The 20,572-nt window shown below is 39.1% G+C and overlaps 2 protein-coding genes across 7 annotated transcripts in view; one reads left to right on the plus strand and one right to left on the minus strand.

Annotated features, from left to right (window-relative positions):
- LIAS (lipoic acid synthetase) overlaps positions 1-20,572 on the minus strand; it is a 475,402-nt gene that overhangs the window by 362,587 nt on the left and 92,243 nt on the right. The window lies entirely within an intron of this gene.
- Positions 1-20,572, plus strand: part of SMIM14 (small integral membrane protein 14) — a 74,689-nt gene that overhangs the window by 35,405 nt on the left and 18,712 nt on the right. The window lies entirely within an intron of this gene.

Consider the following 20,572-nt stretch of genomic DNA (forward strand, 5'->3'; position numbering starts at 1 on the left):
GTTTTTGGTGGTTAGTAAGCAGGTTTTCTGCTGACTCAGTGTCTATATATAATGATCAGAAGTGTGATTTTTGTGAGTGGTACTCCTCTTAGAGTCAGCATGTGCTGGGACTTATGATCCTAAAGAATGTCTTAGAGGGAAATCAATAAAATAAGAACTTATAAATTAGACTCGTGGCTATAGAGATAAAACGGCAGAATCATATCTCTGATAACTTGATGTGAAAATAGATGAGTCTGAGGAGAGACTATTTAAAATATATTCTCCTATTCATGACGTCACATAGCTGATAGTTTTTATGGCTAAATTTAAACATAAAGCTTTTTTTTTTTTTTTTAATTACTGTGATACTAGGAACAAAAAAATAGACTTGAATTTAACTGGTAAGTTTTTCCAGGAGATCAGTTTTTAATAAGAATTACTACCTCTTTTTTCTTAGTGTTGTATTTTTTTTTTTTTTTAAGATTTTATTTATTTACTTGACAGAGAGAGATCACAAGTAGGCAGAGAGGCAGGCAGAGAGAGAGGAGGAAGCAGGACCCCTGCCGAGCAGAGAGCCCGATGCGGGACTCAATCCCAGGACCCTGAGATCATGACCTGAGCCGAAGGCAGTGGCTTAACCCACTGAGCCACCCAGGGACCCTCTTAGTGTTGTATTTTTATTGTTAACGTAGTATCATGCTTTTTCCTCTTAGCTCTGCTGTTTTTTTTTTAGAGATAGCTAAAACTAAGCCCTACTTTTTATGATCCCTTGTATATTTCTGTCCTCTTTAGTAGACTGCCAAGGAAACCATTCTTAGCTTTTGTTTTGTTTTGTCTTTAATGCATACATTCATGCCTGATGGAACATTGTTTATAGCAATCCTAGTGGAAAGTACTTTATGTGAATATAGATTTTAGATTTTACAAACCTTTAAAAGTTTACAGTTTTTAGTCTGTGCTGCATATTTTCACATGCTATAAATCAGTGAAGGGTGATCCATTGGTGGATAACATGCTGATAAGCAGAATTGAAGATGCCAGAAGGGAGGAGAAACTCATTTGATTCAATAAGGAAATTTGCAGATTAGGCTTGATAGACATTTGTTTGATTTGAATTGTGCTTTATAATTTTTATTTCTTTTATTTAAACTCCTAATCAGGCAGCATTTTGGTGCCATATCTACCTTGTAGCTATTTTATTTTTTATTTTATTAACTTATATTATTTCGTTCAGGGGTACAGGTCTGTGAATCACAATTCACAACAGTCACCATAGCACATACCCTCCCCAATGTCCACCACTCAGCCACCCTCCCCCCTCCCCCACCCCCCAACAGTTTGTTTCCTGAGATTAAGAGTCTCTTATGGTTGTTTCCCTCCCCTGTCCCATCTTGTTTCATTTTTCCCTCCCTTCCCCCATGATCCTCCAAATTCCTCATATCAGTGAGATCATACGATAATTGTCTTTCTCTGATTGACTTATTTCACTCAGCGTAATACCCTCTAGTTCCATCTACTACCTAGTAGCTATTAAGTGCTTCCTCAAAATGTTTTTTTCTGAAAGAGTATCTTTTGAAATAAGATCTCTAATTTCAGAAATTCAGAAATAAGGTCTAACTTCTCTAAATTCAGTAATGTGTAATACTCCTTAGTGTAGCATTATTTCTGGTAGTGAATAGTTACAAACACGCCTAACTGCCTACCAGGAGGGCAGTGGTTATAGTGGTTATATCTTGTGTGTTCATATGATGGAATCTTATACAGATGTTTGAAATAATTACATCTTTAATTTATTTATTTTTAAGGATTTTATTTATTTATTGACAGAGAGAGAAATCACAAGTAGGCAGAGAGGCAGACGGGGGTGGGGGGGGAGCAGGCTCCCTGCTGAGCAGAGAGCCCGATTTGGGGCTCGGATCCCAGGACCCTGAGATCATGACCTGAGCCGAAGGCAGAAGCTTAACCTATTGAGCCAGCCAGGCACACCAAAATAATTACTTCTTTAAAGAATATATAATAACATAAGGGAAATTCATATATGAAGTGAATAAAAGCAAGATATGGAAATGACATTTAGTATGGTCTTGCTTTTCTGTACCCACATATGCCATATATATGTGTGTGCACAGGAAAAAAAGACTTGAAGAAAATATGTCAATATGTTAACATTTTTTATCTCTGGATTGTAGAATATAAAAGGCTTTTTAAAAAAACAATTTTCTGTATTTTCTGTGATAATATATCTTATAATCAGAAAAAGGTTATTTAACGAAACCTATCTTTTTTTCATTCAAATATTGTCAGCTTATAATATACTAGGCTTTTTTACCTCTCATTCATTGTCTTCTGCTCTCATACTTTTTAGTACCTTTATCTTATTACTCTGTGGAAATCTAACTCCCTAGCCTTTATTTTATTTTTTTTAAAGATTTTATTTATTTATTTGACAGAGACCGCAAGTAGGCAGGGAGGCACGCAGAGAGAGAGAGAGGAGGAAGCAGGCTCCCTGCAGAGCAGAGAGCCCCATGCGGGGCTCCATCCCAGGACTCTGGGATCATGACCTGAGCCGAAGGCAGAGGCTTTAACCCACTGAGCCACCCAGGCGCCCCCCTAGCCTTTATTTTAAAAGCAGTTTATCCGAGGGTATAATTTTTCTGTATTAGTTATAACCACCATGATTTAGATGTCTACATGTTCAGGAAACTCATGGATATAATAATAAGGTATTATAGTATGATGGTAGAGCAGAAATTTATTTTTATCCTTCTAAAAATGGACATTTAATTCAGCCTTGCAGTAGAGTAGTATCTTACTAATTTTAGGTACTAATTTGGAATTTTTGTTATTTTTTACCACATATAATGAAATTTGATTTTCTTGTAGGTTAGAGTATTACCAATTCTTAAGGATTAAAGTGCTGATAGCAAGTAAAAACCTGGGGAAACTTGAGGATTCTTTTTTTAAAGCTTTCATTTATTTATCTGACAGAGAGAGATCACAAGTAGGCAGAAGGCAGGCAAAGATGGGGAAGCAGGCTCCCCGCTGAGCAGAGAGCCTTAACCCACTGAGCCACCTAGGCACCCCGAAACTTGAGGATTCTAATGAGCATTTATGGTTAGCTCATTAGTTGGATGCTGGGCTGCAGTTTAGTTTTGCCTGTTCTGGGGGAATAGATGGGCTTTGCCAAGGAAGGTATTCAGCTTAGAAGCAGTTAAGATTTTATCATTATTTCCTTTCTATTTCGATAAAGTTCTATTCATTCACAATTTAAGCTAACTGCTTTCCCTAATTTAGTCACAATATCAGTTAAGGTTCTTTATTATAGGTTATAGAAGTTCTGGCTGAGTTAAGCAGAAAAAGACGTATTAAAAGGAAATCATGTGGCTCACACAGGAGAGCCTGGCACAGAAAATGAATAGGTTCAAAGGGAGGGTAAGTGCCAAAACAAGAAAGAGCCAAAGTTGTACCTTAGAACAAGAGCAGCCAAGACACTGCTTGCTCCCACATTCCAGAATTTTGTATGTCCAAGTGTTGATGCAGCATCTCCATCTAGATAAGTAGTAGGTGTCTTACAGTTAATATGCACATTACCAAACTTTTTTTCTTGCCCCCAACCTTAAACTTTCTTGACTTCTCCATTCACTCCATTGTTCTGGTTGCTTAAGCCATACCTTTTGTGTCAGTGTTTACTCTTTCAACCTCATAGCTAATGGAGAAACAATCTTTTTGGCTCAACCTTGAAAATATATCCAGAATCCAGACATTTCTCACACTTCCAGTGCAACATTCTGGTCTTTCATATTTTATACTGGCGAATCAATGGATATTGTTTAAAATTGAAAAATCAAGGGGCGCCTGGGTGGCTCAGTGGGTTGAGGCTCTGCCTTTAGCTTAGGCCATGAACTCAGGGTCCTGGAATTGAGCCCCACATCAGGCTCTCTGCTCAGCCAGGAACCTGCTTCCCCCTCGCTCTCTGCCTGCCTTTCTGCCTAGTTGTGATCTCTCTCTGTTTGTCAAATAAATAAATAAAATCTTTTAAAAAACACCTGGAAAATCAAGGAGAAGCAATAATGCATATTTATAAAGATATGGAGGTAAATACTAAAATAATCACCTAAAAGTTGAAAGTGGTTGCCTTTGTGGGAGGGGAAGTGGGTGGGTGGGGGGATGGGAACTGCGTTTTTTGGGGAGAGAGCACACAAACTAGAAATACAAGAAGAAACATATTTTAGAAGTATCTGAGAAGTGATAGTGAAAGCCATAGAGAAGTCTTTGCACGTTGGAGTATGAGTGTGTGTATGGGAGGTGTGTGTGTATGTCAGTATAATACGTTTGTAAATATGTAGAAATGGTTTCCAAGGGATTTACCTTGGGTTTATAATAATGGCTATGTTAAAGAGAATTTGAAGCTAGTCTAGCTACTAGTACCCACAGAAAGTCTCTGATGTGAATTTGCCTTTTGCAAATGAGGAAACTGAGGCACAGAGAGTTTTAAGTCACTTTTCCCAGGTGTTAGAGCTGACCACAGAGTGGCGGAGGCATATTCAACCCTGGCAGTTCAGCTGTAGGCCCTGGATGGTTTCTGTAATGCCGTGCACAGTTCTGCTGCCTGGTGGTCTCCTAGAAGCACCTTTAAAAACACTGTATTTGTGATCAAGGGCCCTGTGTTGGGGTGGGGGTGCAGTAGGAGAAAGCAGTAAGGGAGAGTCTTCACTGTATTTGACATTTTAAAACTATGTGAATGCATTACCTAGTCAAATAATTAATCTTAAAAATAAAACTTTTATTTATTTATTTATTTGAAAGAGAGCTCCTGCCATGGGAGAAGCCGGGGGAGAGGGAGAGAGAGTCTTCAGTAGACTTTCTGCTGAGCTCAGAGCCTGATGTGGGGCTTGAGCCCATGACCCTGAGATCATGACTTGAGCCAGGATTAAGAATCAGCGCCTAACTGAGCCACCCAGGCGCCCCTAAAAATAAAATTTTGTAAGCTACTTCAGAGACATTATAAGCAGTAAAATAATATACAATAATTAAGACAGACTTTTTTCACTATGGAATAAAATTTTTGTTTTAAAGATTTTATTTATTCATTTGACAGACAGAGATCACAAGTAGGCAGAGAGAGGGGAGGAAGCAGGCTCCCTGCTGAGCAGAGAGCCCAATGATTCGGGGCTTGATTCCAGGACCCCGGGATCATGACCTGAGCCGAAGGCGGAGGCTTTAACCCACTGAGCCACGCAGGCGTCCCAGGAATAAAATTTTTGAATGCACTGTTACATTATTTGAAAAGAAAATATATTCTATGATGTTTAGCTTTCCAATAAGTCTTTTTTTTAAATTTATCTCTCGGGACGCCTGGGTGGCTCAGTAGTTGGTTAAGCAGCTGCCTTCGGCTCAGGTCATGATCCCAGCGTCCTGGGATCGAGTCCCACATCGGGCTCCTTGCTCCTCAGGGAACCTGCTTCTCCCTCTGACTCTGCCTTCCACTCTGTCTGCCTGTGCTCGCTCTCGCTCGCTCTCTCTCTGACAAATAAATAAATAAAATCTTTAAAAAATAAATAAATAAATTTATCTCTCATTTTCTCTATTTTATTTTATTTTATTTTTTTTAGATTTTATTTATTTGACAGAGAAAGAACACAAGTAGGCAGAGAGGCAGGAAGAGAGAGAAGGGGAATCAGGCTCCTTCCTGAGCAGAGAGCCAGATGTGGGGCTCAATCCCCGTACCCTGAGATCATGACCTGAGCCGAAGGCAGAAGCTTTAACCCACTGAGCCACCCAGGTGCCCTGCTTTCCAATAATTCTAAGAAGACTTTTTTCTCTTCTTACATTCTTTGATTTCTAAATTGGTAGATTTTTTTTTTCTCATCAGTATTTAAAATATATATATAAAAATAGAAAAAGCTAGTGGCACCTGGGTGGCTCAGTCAGCTAAATATCTGACTTCCACTCAGGTCGTGATCTCCAGGTCCTGGGATTGAGCACTGTACTTGGCTCCCTGCTCAGCTTGTCCCTCTGTTTGTCCCTCTCCCTCTGCTTTTCCCTCTCCCTCTGCCGTCTTGATTCATGCTCTCCGTTTCTCTCTCAAATAAATAAATAAAACCTTAGGAAAAAAATAGAAGACACTTACATGTTTCTTAAGGCAAAATGAACACAAGCAGCAATTCAAATTCTTAACTGTTGCCTCATCAGTGCTTATGTGCGTTTTGATTCTTTAACTGCTAAGCCGTATTAGTACAAAGAATAGTAAGTATGATTTTCATTCATTTTATTGTCTTGTCTGCACTATTGACCTTAACACAAGTGACTGTATTTCTGACTGTGTTATAGGAGTGTTTTAGATGATACATTGTAGACAGAATTTAAGGGTAAGGTCGGTAAGACTGCAGTACAAAGAATGCCCATTTTGGGGTGCTGATGACAAAGCTTTGCTTACTCACTTGGCATATCTCCTTCCAGTGATTTAATTACATCATTGAGTTACACACATGTTCATAACAGTTGTATTTTGCTGGGTGCATGTATGTTTCTATTAGTCTTAGAATGTTCAGAAACATTAACAAATAGAGACATTATCAGAGATTATAGGCTATTTCTAGCCTATTCTAGTTAGTGCTTTACTCATCAAACACTGGCAGATAAGACTCAAAGAAGTGGATAAGAATATACAGTGAGTTTCTTGCAATTAAAATCAGACATCTATATCAGGTTTTTCTGTTTCATTACTTAATTTAATATGGGAATATGCCCAGTGATGAATATGGGTTTTTGTTGATATGATAGTAGAGTACTACTACATGTGTAGAAAGATGCCCACACAAAATTGTAATCTAATTATAAATCATTTTTTTAAAAGATTCTGTTGATTGATTGATTGATTTGAGAGGGACAGAAAAAACTAGAAGGAGGAGGAGCAGAGGGAGACGAACAAGAAGTCTCCATGTTGAGCACGGAGCCCAGTACGGGGCTCGGTCTTATGACTCTGAGATGGTGACCTGAGCCAAAATCAAGTTGGATGCTTAATCAGCTCAGCCACCCAGGTGCCCCATAAATCATTTTTTTAAGTTGTCTGGTATTTTTTTTTGTCTCTTGTGAGGTTAGTATTAAAAAAAAAAAATCCGGGGCACCTGGGTGGCTCAGTGGGTTAAGCCGCTGCCTTCGGCTCAGGTCATGATCTCAGGGTCCTGGGATCGAGTCCCACATCGGGCTCTCTGCTCGGCGGGGAGCCTGCTTCTCTCTCTCTCTCTCTCTATCTCTGCCAACCTCTCTACCTACCTGTAATCTCTCTCTGTCAAATAAATAAATAAATAAATAAAAACCTTTTTATTTTTATTTTTATTTTTTTTTAATCTTTTTTTTTTTTTAAGATTTTTTTATTTATTTATCAGAGAGAGAGAGGGAGCGAGCACAGGCAGACAGAATGGCAGGCAGAGGCAGAGGGAGAAGCAGGCTCCCTGCTGAGCAAGGAGCCCGATGTGGGACTCGATCCCAGGACGCTGGGATCATGACCTGAGCCGAAGGCAGCTGCTTAACCAACTGAGCCACCCAGGCGTCCCTAAAAAAAAAATCTTAAAAAAAAAAAAAAATCCTTGTAACAACTATATTTAGTTGTTTTGGGGTATAGTATAGTGTTTTTTTGTTTTTGTTTGTTTGTTTTTAATGACTACTACTTCCTTAAAACAATAAAAATGGCCTGCAGAGGGACTTTTTCCATTCTTCTCCTTGAAGTCTTTTGCAGAATTATTCCGGCTGCACCCTCTTCTGCTCCGTTTCCACCCCTCCTTCTCTTCTCCTTGACTAGCTGCCTCTTGGCATAAAGTTTCTTCTATTAATGATAGAAGTTCCAGAAAGAGAGAACAGATTTAGTAATGTGAACTCGGATTATGCTCTGTGTTTTTCCTGTTCTGTGTTGTAACCTAAGATTTGGAACACAGATAATCCCCTTTTTTTTTGGTTTGTCGAGCTCTGTATTTCAGGTCTAAACAGTATAACTGAAACTTCTACATTTTTAATTTACTTAACTTTATTTTCATATTAAAATACTATAAGCATGTGATCTGGGAGATCCTTGGTCAGATTTCTCTTAATAGGCCCAAAGGCCCTGTAAATTGTGGCTAATGTTCACTGTACTTAAATTAGTTGCATCAAGATTGATTGGCCTCTTTCCCAGAAGAAAAATATGTATGTCTGAAAAATTTTCTTGAAAAACTTCTCCACCTAGCAAATATGGCTACTGATAGTATCTTTTTCTTATTTAATTGTAAACTTAAATTGTAAAATGTTTAGTTATTGAAATAATATATGAATATGTCCTTCCAAAAAAAAATCAGTACATTAAAAGTAAGACTAGGTGCACCTGGGTGGCTCAGTGGGTTAAGGCTCTGCCTTTGGCTCAGGTCATGATCTTGGGGACCTGGGATCGAGCCCCGCATCGGGCTCTCTGCTCAGTGGGGAGCCTGCTTCCCCCTCTCTCTGCCTGCCTTTCTGCCTACTTGTGATCTCTCTCTGTCAAATAAATAAATAAAATCTTTAAAAAAAAAAAAGTAAGACTAAACTCATCACTCACGTCTCTGTATGTGGCTTATTCTTGACTTCCCTAAATGAATTTGGTGTACACTTTCCCAGATATTTTTAACAAATATTTAGATACTGTGGTATGTGTGTATTTTTATGTATATATTTCCCCAATTTAATACTGATATCTACCATTTTCGTGTGGCTACAAAGCCTTTTTAATCATCTGATTAGCTTTTGAGTTTTTAGTCAATAAAGGAAATTTTTTTTTACTTTTTCTTTCAAATCTTAATACTTTCTATCAGTATCATCCAGGCACTGGAAGACTAGTTAGTCCTCCTGTGGTTAGAGGTATAATTCACTTTACCAATTAGGAAGTGAGGTTATGTTTTATTTAAAAGATAAAATAGTGATTGCAATATCAGTATATTTAATTCAATAATTCAAGCAGTATACTAAGTGTTGAAAGAGAAAGTAAAAATCTCCCTATATTCTCCCACCCATCATTGCTTCTTTACTGAATATGAACTGATTCTTTTATATTATTCCAGTTGTATGTCTGCAGAGCACATTACTCCAAAACTTAGTGGCATAAAAGAGCCTTTTATTAAGCTGACAGACCGTCTGTCTGAAGTTCACACGCAGCATCGTGTTGATGGCTCATGGGCTGCATCATGTCTGGGTTCTTAGCTGTAAGACTCAGAGGCTGGGAGCATGAAGTATGTGGAGGCTCACTTACTCACTGTCTGGCAGTTGATACTGGTAGATGACAGAAACCCTACCTAGTGCTGTCAGCCGGAACACCTACTTGGATGGCTTTTTCGTGTGGTTGCTTGGCTTCCTCGCAGCACGGTGGCTTGGTTCCAATGTTGAGTATCCATCCCAAGGGAGGATGTGGGAGGGAGAGAACCAGGCAACAGTGGATACTTTTTTTTTTTAATTTCCTTAAGTAATCTCTACACTCAACATGGGGCTCAAATTCACAGCCCCAAGATTAAGAGTCACATGCTCTACTGTCTGAGGCAGTCAGGCACCCCAGCATCTGGATGCTTTTTATGACTTGGCCTAAAAAGTTGCATACAGCACTTCTGTTATACTTTTAAAAAAAATTTTTTTCAAGATTTTATTTTTTTGTTTCACAGAGAGAGAGAGTGTCCAAGCAGGCAGAGTGGTAGCAGAGAGAGAATCAGGCTCCCCACTAAGCAGCTAGCTTGATGTGGGGCTCAATCCTAGGACCCTGGGGTTATGATCTGAGCCAAAGGCAGATGCCAAACTGACTAAGCCACCCAGCTGCCCCTTTTAAAAAATTTTCATTTTAAGTAGGCTCTGTGCCCAATGTGGGGCTCAAATTCTCCACCCTGAGATCAAGAGTCACGTGCTCTACCGACTAAGCCAGCCAGAAGCCCTCTTTATTAAATGTTTTTGTTGTTATACTTTTCTTTTTAAAAAAAGCTTATTTAAGAGAAAGTAAGTATGAGTGGGGGAGGGGCAGAGGGAGAGGGACAAGAAGACTCCCTGCAGAGCAGGGAGCCCATAGTGGGTCTCCATCCCAGGAACCTGAGATCATGACCCGAGTGGAAGTCAGATCCTTAACCGACGAAGCCACCCGGGCACGACATCTTTTTATTTTTTTTTTAAGACTTATTTATTTATTTGAGAGAGAGACATTGCAAGCGCTGCGGGGAGGGGCAGAGGGAGATAGAGAACCTCAAGCACACTCCCTGCCGGGAGTACAGAGCCCAATGTGGAGCTTGATCCCACAATCTGGAGACTATGACCTAAGTCAAAATCAAGAGTTGGTCGTTCAGTTGGCTAAGCTACCCAGGCGCCCCTGTTATACTTTTGATTACAGTGGTCAACAAGCCTGTTCAGGTTCAAGAGGAGAGGAAATAGACTCCACCTCCTTTTTTTTTTTTCAACTATAATTGACGAATAACATTTAATTTCAGGTATACAACAAAATGATTTGATACTTACATATTACTAAATGATCACCACAGTAAGTCTAGTATCGTCTTATGTAGATACAAAGAAGTTTTGACCCCTGTAGCCATTTTGCCTGACCTCTACCACCCACCTCTGGCATCCACCAGTCTGTTCTCTGTATTTATTTGGTTAGTCGTTTTAAATTCCACATATAAGACAGATTATACAGTATTTGTCTCCTCTGACTTATGTCACTCAGCATGTGACCTCAGAGTCCATCTGGGTTGTCACAAATGGCAAGATTTCATTCTTTCTATGGCTGAATATTATTCGTGTGTATGTGTGTGTGTGTGTGTACACACCATTTTTATCCATCAGTAGACACTTAGGTTGTTTCCGTATCTTGGCTCTTGAAAATAATGTGGCAGAATGCACATGGGTATACGTATATCTTTTCAAATAAGTGTTTTCATTTTCTTCGAATAAATACCTGAAAGTGGAATTGCTGTATCATGTAGTAATAGTTCCAATCTTACTTTTTTTTTTTTAGAAACCTTACATCATTTTCTATAGTGGCTGCACCAATTTATATTCCCACCAGTAGTGCACAAGTCCCACTAATGCCTGTTATTTCTTGTCTTTTTGGTAATGGTTATTCTAATAGGTGTGAGGCGATGTCTCATTGTACTTTTGATTTGAAGTTCCCTGATAATTAGTGATGTTGAACATCTTTTCATGTACTTGTTTCATCTGTATATTGTCTTAGGGTAAATGTCTATTTAGAATGTTTAAATCAGACTTTTTTTTTTTTTTTTTTTTTTTTGCTATTGAGGTATAGGAGTTTTTAAAAAAATATTTTGGATTTTAATCCCTTATCAGACAGATGATTTGCAAATATTTTCTTCCACTTAGTAGGTTACCTTTTCATTTTGTTGATGGTTTCCTTAGTTGTGCAGAAGATTTTTAGTTTCACCTAGTTCCACTTATTTATTTTTGCTTTTGTTGCCTTTGCTTTTGGAGTCAGATCAAAAATATGCCACTAATACTCGTATCAAGGAGCTTACTGCCTGTGCTTTCTTCTAGGGTTTTTATGGTTTCAGATCTTACATTCAAGTCTTTAACCCATTTTGAGTTAATTTTGATTAATTTTAATTAATGTTAATCAATTTCTTTTTTTTTAATTTTTTAAAAGATTTTTATTTATTTACTTGACAGATCACAAGTAGGGAGAGAGGCAGGCAGAGAGAGAGAGGAGGAAGCAGGCTCCCCACTGAGCAGAGAGCCCAATGCGGGGCTTGATCCCAGGACCCTGGGATCATGACCTAAGCCAAAGGCAGAGACTTTAACTCACTGAGCCACCCAGGCACCCCAAAATTTCTTAGTTAAGACTCTCCACCTCTTAATAGGGAGTAGAAAGATCTGGAAGATCATATGTGACTGGAAATAAGGCTATGGATGGTTTTGGAAAATACAGTTTGCTACATACACCATTCTAGAAATTTGTTTTACATAGAAGGGAGCCATAGTACACATACATTTCTGCAACTGTTTTTTTCTTACTTTGTATATCTTTTCATGTTAGCAAATGTCTTAGTTTAGTTTTCTACAGCAATACTATGGACTGGGTGGCTTATAAACAACAGCAGTTTATCCTTAACAGTTTTGGAGACTTGGAAGTTCCAAGATTAGATGCCAGCATGCTTGGGTTCTGGTGAGAGCCCTCTTCCTGGTTGCAGTCCTGTTTTCTGGTTTGATCTTCCCATGGTAGAGAGAGTACAAGAGTATTCTGGGGTCTCTTTTAAAAGGACATTCGTTGTGGGCGCCTGGATGGCTCAGTTGGTTAAGTGTCTGTTTTCGGCTCATGTCATGATCCCAATGTCCTAGGATCAAGCCTGCATCAGGCTCTCTGCTCAGTGGGGAGTCTGCTTCTCCCTCTGACCCTCCCCTCTCCAGTGCTCATGTGCACTCTCTCAAATAAAAAAAAAAGTGAAGAAAAAAAGGGACATCAGTCCTGTTCATAAGGGCTCCATCCGTATGCTCTAATCACCTCTGAAAGGCCCTACCTCCAAATACTAGCACATTAAGGTTTAAGATTTCAACATTTTTAACAGTGTAATGATAATTGGTATTTTCTCTTTCAGAAACACAAGTAAGAGGTAAATATTAAAATTGTGAATACTTGGGGCGCCAGGTGGGTTAAGCCTCTGCCTTCGGCTCAGGTCATGATCCCAGGGTCCTGGGATCAGGCCCCACATCGGGCTCTCTGCTCTGAAGGGAGCCTGCTTCCTCCTCTCTCTCTCTCTCTCTCTCTCTCTCTCTCTCTCTCTGCCTGCCTCTCTGCCTGCTTGTGATCTCTGTCAAATAAATAAATAAAATCTTAAAAAAAAAAAGTTAAAAAAAAAAAAGAAAACTTAAAATGTGTATACCTTTATTCTAAAAATTTCTCTCCTTATCCTAAAGAGATTAATTAAGTGAGTAAGAATGTATTTATAGGAACATTCATGTATAAATTGGGAAATATACATTCATGTATAATTAAAAGGAATACTATGCAACATTAAAGTAATGTAAAGCTGGTTTTGGACATTAAAAGATTTGTGACTAGGAACACCTGGGTGACTCAGTTGGTTAAGTGTCTAACTCTTGGTTTCAGCTCAGGTCATGATCTCAGGGTCATAGGATTGAGCCCCACACTCAGCAGGGAGTCTGTTTCTCTTTCTCTCACCCTGTCATGTCCCTCCCCCCCGACGCATGTGTGCTCTAAAATAAATAAATGAATCTTTTAAAAAAAGATTTGTGACTGATTGTTGAATATGGCAAAAAAGATAGCAAGATAACATGGAGAGGGTTGTTTTGTAAGATTATATACACATACATATATGCAGTTGATCCTTGAACAGCATGGGTTTGTACTGTGCGGGTCCACATATACCTATGGTTTTTTTGATAGATGCAGTACCATACTGTGTTTTCCCTTATCATTATTTTAACATTTTCTTTTTCTCTAGCTTGCTTTATTATAAGAATACAGTATATGATACAGATAGCATACAAAATATGTGTTAATCAACTGTTAGGGGTAAGGCTTTCAGTCAGCAGTAGTGTATTAATAGTTAAGTTTGGGGGGAGTTAAAATTTATACACGGGTTTTTGACAGGGGGCCAACATCCCTACTCACTGTGTTCAAGGATAAACTGTATTACAAATCCATGTGTCTAGAATATATTACCCAGAATGTTAAAAAAGAGTTATTGTATGGTAGGCTTTTGTCCATTTTGGTCACTTCTCTTTCCCTAAGAACTACTAGAACATTACTGAGCCCCATTAGGATGTAGGAAGTTCTGTATTGATATTTTGAGGAAAGCCGCAGGAATCTCCCTGCTTGGATATTTTCAAGCCAGCCTTACAACTGTGAGCTGTGTGAGGTCTGGCTAGAGAAGACATTGACCCAACTGTTTAGTCATTGCTTTGAAAGTACTTTGTTGTTGGTTTTAGAGTTTCATTTAAAAAAAAATAGTAGTGATAAATTTGAGCATGCTTATTTCACAAACACACACCCCTGTTGTATAGTAAAAAGACATTTTCTCTTGCCTGTATATTATTGCTGTGATGCTGTGATCTAAAAACATTATCCTATGGGCCATGAACTGAGTTTTTTATATACATATTTTACTTTATATATGTTTAATTATATCATTTAATCCTAACGATGCCTTAAGGTTCATAATGTTAGGAAGGTAGTTAGGGTAGTTAGGTCTGAGCAAGGAGGGAGAAAGCCCATGGTGGCCACAACCTTGCAGCCATCCCTAAGTGTTAACAGCCACACCTTCACAGCCACCTCCAAGGGCTAACAGCAGGAGAGGCCTAACCTTGGAGCTGGCCCAGAAGCGACAAGAGGACCTCCAGGAGCTGAGCAGGCCCACAAAAGGTGTTGCTTGCCCTAAGGTCCAGGCAAATACTCATTAGAAACTCAAGAATATGGAAGACAGGGGCACCTGGGTGGCTCAGTGGGTTGGGCCTCTGCCTTCGGCTAGGTCATGATCTCAGAGTCTTGGGATCGAGCCCCGCATTGGGCTCTCTGCTCTGGTGGGGAGCCTGCTTCCCTCTCTCTCTCTGCCTGCCTCTCTGCCTACTTGTAATTTCTGTCTGTCAAATTAATAAAATGTTAAAAAAAAAAAAAAAAGAATATGGAAGACGTAAGTAGATAGAGTTTTAACAGAATGCATCATGGGTAGGTGGATGCGCAGAAGCCAAAATGTTATATAACCATCAGCTGTCAGTCAAAAATGTCAGTCAAAGCCAAATGTACATATACAGAAAGCAGGCTTAAAGCAGCTAGATCTTCTTGGAGGCATTGCCACTTTTGCTCGCTTTCTCTCTTGTAAATGTGCTATACTTAGTATCTCCTCAGTAAACTCTATCTCCCCATTCTGGTCTGAGGTCTCTAATTCTTTGGTATGTCCGGGACAGTAAAGAAGCAACCCAGTGACATTGGTAGGTCATATTTAACGTCTTTTATAGTTTGAAACTTTATAGAAAGTAACAGACACAGAATTTGAACCTGAATTTATCTGACTTCAAGTAAAGCTTCACTTTTAACCACTCTTGTATTTACCAGTGCATAGGCAGCTCCTGTTCATGGGATGGGAGGGGACTTCCAGTCTATGTGCGGTCCCTGAGCAGACATAGGAAAATAGTAAATAACTTCTTGTTTAGGTACTTAGTTTGGGCCACTATAGCAAAATACCAAAATGCCACAAACAGGTGACTTGAACAGCAAACATTTATTTCTTACAGTTCTGGGGTCTGGAAAGTCCAAGATCCAAGTGCGCACAGATTTGGTGTCTGGTGATAACTCTACTTGGTTGGCAGACGGTTGCCTTCTTGCTGTATCCTCACATAGCATGGAGAGAGCAAAGGCTATAGTCTCTTCTTCTGCGGCACTAATCCCATCATGGAGGCTTCCCCTTAGGACCTCCTTTAAACCTAATTACCTCCCAAAGGCCCCGCTTCCAAATACCATCACATTGGGGATTTAGGGCTTCAGCCTATGAAGTTGGGGGTACATCCAGGTCTCCATAACAGGTACATTTTGATAACTCCAAAAAGAGACTGTTCTTTGTAATTCTTTTCAATAATCTTTCTCCAAAGTAAGATTGTTCATAGAAGATCCACTACCTGCTTTTTAAAAGTCATTAGAATCTTCTCTTTGATCTGCATTTTTCCCATAGACCTCCAATAGCAAAGGTATTCTATTAGGCTTCTGGGATATCCTAACAACTATTTTAGGTTCTTTAATGTTCCCTAACATGAAATCGGTGTGCCAGGTATCTTTTATTCTTTCAGTTTCTTTCTTTCTTTCTTTTTATTTTTTAAGATTTTATTTATTTATTTGACACAGAGAGAGGGGGAGAGGGAACACAAACAGTGGGAGTGGGAGAGAGGGAAGCAGGTTTCCCGCTGAGCAGGGAGCCAATGCAGGGCTGGAACCAAGGACCCAGAGATCATGATCTGAGCCAAAGACAGATACTTCCCAAATGAGCCACCCAGATGCTCCTCTTTCAGTCTCTCTTAATCCCTGTTTTCCGCCTTTTTCCCCAGTGAAGAAATATATTTATTATACTCATAACTGTGATGTCTGTGATTTTGGAGGTAACTCACTTCAAGAACTTTCCATGACCATCCTAGTTAGGTAGAGAGATCTAAATCTACTTTTAATTCTTTTCTGGGATCCTGGGATCAATGTTAACATGAAAGTATACCAGGACTGCAACTATTGGCTATAGATAATCCATATGTGGTTCCCTCCTCATCCCCTCCATTGTAGTACAGAAAATAATTGAAGTCCATGACCATCCTATAGATACTGGCATTTTTATTTCCTTCACATATTATCCTTGGTTTCCTTCTATTTGCTTTCACAAATAGTTTCCTTTTGGAGTAGCCAAAATTAGCATCAGTAGTACCATTGTGTTCTTCAATCAAATAAGTCAAAAGAAAACTGAGATGTATTGTAAATTAGGCCTTTGTTTAAACAGAGTTCCATCAAAACAGTAAGATTCTCTTGTTGTACTAAATTCATGGTTTTTGAATTTTTTAAAGACTGTAATGTATTCATCATAGGTGTTTGAATCTGAACACTGGTTATAGACATAGGTATAGATATAAATATATTCCAAAACTCTGTTTTGGAAGCACGCTAAGTGCTGGACTAGGAATGTGGTCATGATACTTTGGCACCTCATTCATTATTCAGAACCTGCAGCATTGCCTCCTTGTGAACATGGAGAGTGTCACCGCAAACTCAAAGAACACCGACCAGAAGACCAGGATTCCACCACAGCTCTTGGTGGAATGTTCCAAAGATTCACTGCACTCAGCCAGGCTCCCAGTGAATAAATTCTTCTCATTCTTGGGTATGTGTGTGTGAGCTTGTGCACATGCCCACAGGCCCTCATTTTTAATTTTCTTAAAGCTCAGGGAGCTCCTGTCTGCATAGCATGAGCCACAGGGTTTATCCTTTCTTGCTGAAGAGCATTTGACTCCCATTCTTCTGGCTGCCTTTACCTAAGAAAAATCACTTCTTATGAACCAACATAGCTTCCACATTAAACTGGCATAATTTCTCTTTTTCTTTTTACCAATTATATGTGAATTAATTAATTTTCTAGAAACTTATATAGCAGGACAAATTGTACATTACTTTTTTTTTTTTAAGATTTTAATATTTCTTTGACAGAGAGCGATCACAAGTAGGCAGAGAGGCAGGCAGAGACAGAGAGGAAAGCAGGCTCCCCGCTGAGCAGAGAGCCCGATGCCAGGACCCTGAGATCATGACCTGAGCCGAAGGCAGAGGCTTTAACCCACTGAGCCACCCAGGCACCCTCTACATTACTACATTACTATTTTTAATTATAGTCCCAAAGGGATGCCTACTCTTTCTTCCTGTGGTTTTTTTTTAGAAATTTCCACTGGACTCAAACTCACCACCTCATGATCAAGAGTCACTTGCTGTATGGACTGAGCCAGCCAGCGCCTCCAGAACGATCTCTTTTAGTGCAGAAGGGAATTGTTGGCTCTGTTGGTCTTAGAGGCTGATTAACTATACCTATAGTTATTTTCATTTTAATCTGAATTTGATTCAGATCAGTTATATAGTACATCAGTTCATGGAAGTATTTTGTAACCATTTAGAATTGTGCTTGAGAGAATGTAATGATATGTTAACTAAAATTATGACACAGAATTTTGTACATTGTGAAGTAGAATGAAATTGTGTTAAGAATTTAGACTTTAGGGTGCCTGGGTGGCTCAGTTGGTTAAACTAAACCTGCCTTCAGCTTAGGCCATGATCCCTGGGTCCTGGAATCTAGCTCCACATCAGGCTCCTTGCTGATGAGGAGCCTGCTTGTCCCTCTCCCTCTGCCCCCCACTGGTACTTGCTCTCTCTCTCTAGTGCTCTCTCTCTTTCAAATAGGTAGATAAAATCTTAAAAAAAAGAATTAGACTTTGGAAAAAAAATTATAATTTGGAGTTCACACTAAGTAGCTAACCTTCCACAAACTCAGGTTTCATCCATTCATAAAATAGCAAAAATAGAACCTGCCTCCAGCCCCTGGTTGAGGATTAAAGAAGACAAGTTAAAGTTCTTAGTACATACAAGTTTCTAATATTTGTTATCATAATAGTGATTATGTGAAAGTGTGCATATTTTAAGACTAGAAAAGCATACATGGGGCAATGAGTTAATCCACATTAATTTCTAAGTATTCATAATGTTTTATTGTAATATATAAATCATGTTATTTAAATTATAATAAGTCACTTTAAGAGTAATAATTTATAAATTTTAACATATTAAAAATATTTTTATTTAAATATATCTCAGATATAAAATAATGAGAAAGTACTGCAATTCCACACTGTTGAACGATGTAGGTATCTGTTGTATATTGGTATATGTCTCCAACTTGGGGGCAGTCAGACAAATGACATCAATAGCATACTGTGATGATTTGAGTGTAGAGAGCATTTGGTTCTGGGGTTAAATACAAAAGCTAATAAGTAGCATGGCTCTTATGCTCTAGCCACACTAGCTTTGTTGTTGGTTCCTCATCACCATTCTTGTTGTTTACTTTGCCTGGAATGTCCAGAATGGTCATCCCCTTGACCTTCACTATCATGTAGATACACCCTTAAGAGTCACTGCCTCTGTCTTGCTGCCGGATTTAGATATAATGCCATCCTGTTTTTATTCTCTGCAAGGCTCTCTGACATTTTATGATACATTTATTTGTCAGTTGTCTGATTTCCCCCCAAGACTGTTATGATCCATAACAGTAGAAACTTTGTCTTCTTCATACCATATCCTCAGTACCTAGAACTCAACATGGCACATAGTAAGCGTTTGTTAAATATTTTGAATGAGTAAGTGAAAAAATAATTGTATTTTTTTTTCAAGATTTTATTTATTTATTTGACAGAGATCACAAGTAGGCAGAGAGGCAGGCAGAGAGAGAGAGAAGGAAGCAGGCTCCCCACTCAATCCCAGGACTCTGAGATCATGACCTGAGCTGAAGGCAGAGGCTTAACCCACTGAGCCACCCAGGCACCCCTGTTGTGTTATTATTATTAGGTAGATGTAATTCATGAGCATCTCACATTTCTAAATGAACATTTTTATATAGCTACACAGAAATATTTGTTTTTTCCTCTTATCCCATGTGTTATTTTCTAGGTTCAGTGATTTAAGGGCAAGGCAGTAAATATTTCAGGCTTGATGTCTTTATACTCACCTCAGCTATTGTAGTGAAAGCATCTGTAGACGAATGAGTGTGGCTATGTTTCAGTTAAACTACAGGTGTACCTAATGTTAATTGTACTTCATTGCACTTTTCACATACTGCATTTTTTTACAGACTGAAGGTTTGTAGTAACCCTGCATTGAGCCAAGTCTTATCAGTACCATTTTTCTATCTACATTTGCTCACTTTGTGTCTCTCTGTCACTTTTGGGTAATTCTTATAATATTTCAAACCTTATCATTATTACTATTTATGTTGGTGATCTGTGATCAGTAGTCTTTGATGTTACTATTATAATTGATTTGGGGGCACCATGAACTGCACCCATATAAGATGGCAGACTTAATCCATAAATGTTGTGTGTCGTGACCGCTTCACCAACTGGCTATCTCCCCGCCCCCATCTCTCTCCCTCTCCTCTGTCCTTGTTATTCCCTGAGAGACTGCAGTGTTGAAATTGGGTCAGTGAATAACCCTATGACCTCTAAGTGTTGAAGTGAAAGGAAGAGTCCCACATCTCATACTTTAATTTAAAAGCTAGAAATGATTAAGCTTAGTAAGAAAGGCATGTCAAAACCTGAGATGGACTAAAAGCTAGGCCTCTTGTGCCAGTTAGCCAAGCTGTGAATGCAAAAGAAAAGTTCTTTTTTTTTTTTTTTAAAGATTATATTTATTTATTTGACAGAGATCACAAGTAGGCAGAGAGGCAGGCAGAGAGAAAGAGGGGGAAACAGGCTCCCTGCTGAGCAGAGAGTCCGATGTGGGGCTCGAACCCAGTCCGATCATGACCTGAGCTGAAGGCAGAGGCTTTAACCCACTGAGCCACCCAGTACCCTGGAAGAAAAGTTCTTGAAGGAAAACTAAAAGTTCTATTCCAGCGAACACATGAATGATTAGAAAGCAAAACAGCCTTATTGCTGATAATGGTAAAGTTTGAGTGGTCTGGATAGAAGAACAGCCAGCCACCATCTTCTCTTAAGCCAAAACCCAATCCAGAGCAAGAGCCTAAATCTCTTCAATTCCATGAAGTCTGAAGTCTGAGAGGGGTGAAGAAGCTGCAGAAGAAAAAGTTTGAAGCTAACAGAGGTTATTCATGAGTTTTAAGGAAAGAGGTGATCTCCATAACAAAAAGTGCAAGGTAAAGCCTCTAGTGTTGCTGTTGAAGCTGCAGCAAGTTACCCAGAAGATCTAGCTGAGATAGTCATGAAGGTAACCATACGGAACACTAGATTTTCTTTTTTTCTTTTAAAAAATACTGTATTTATTTATTTGATAGAAGATATAGCAACAGAAGGAACACAAGCAGGGAAAGTGAGAGAGAAGCAGGCTTCCCACTGAGCAGGGAGC

This window comes from Mustela nivalis (genome assembly GCF_964662115.1).
Source record: "Mustela nivalis genome assembly, chromosome: 4".
NCBI lineage: Eukaryota > Metazoa > Chordata > Mammalia > Carnivora > Mustelidae > Mustela > Mustela nivalis.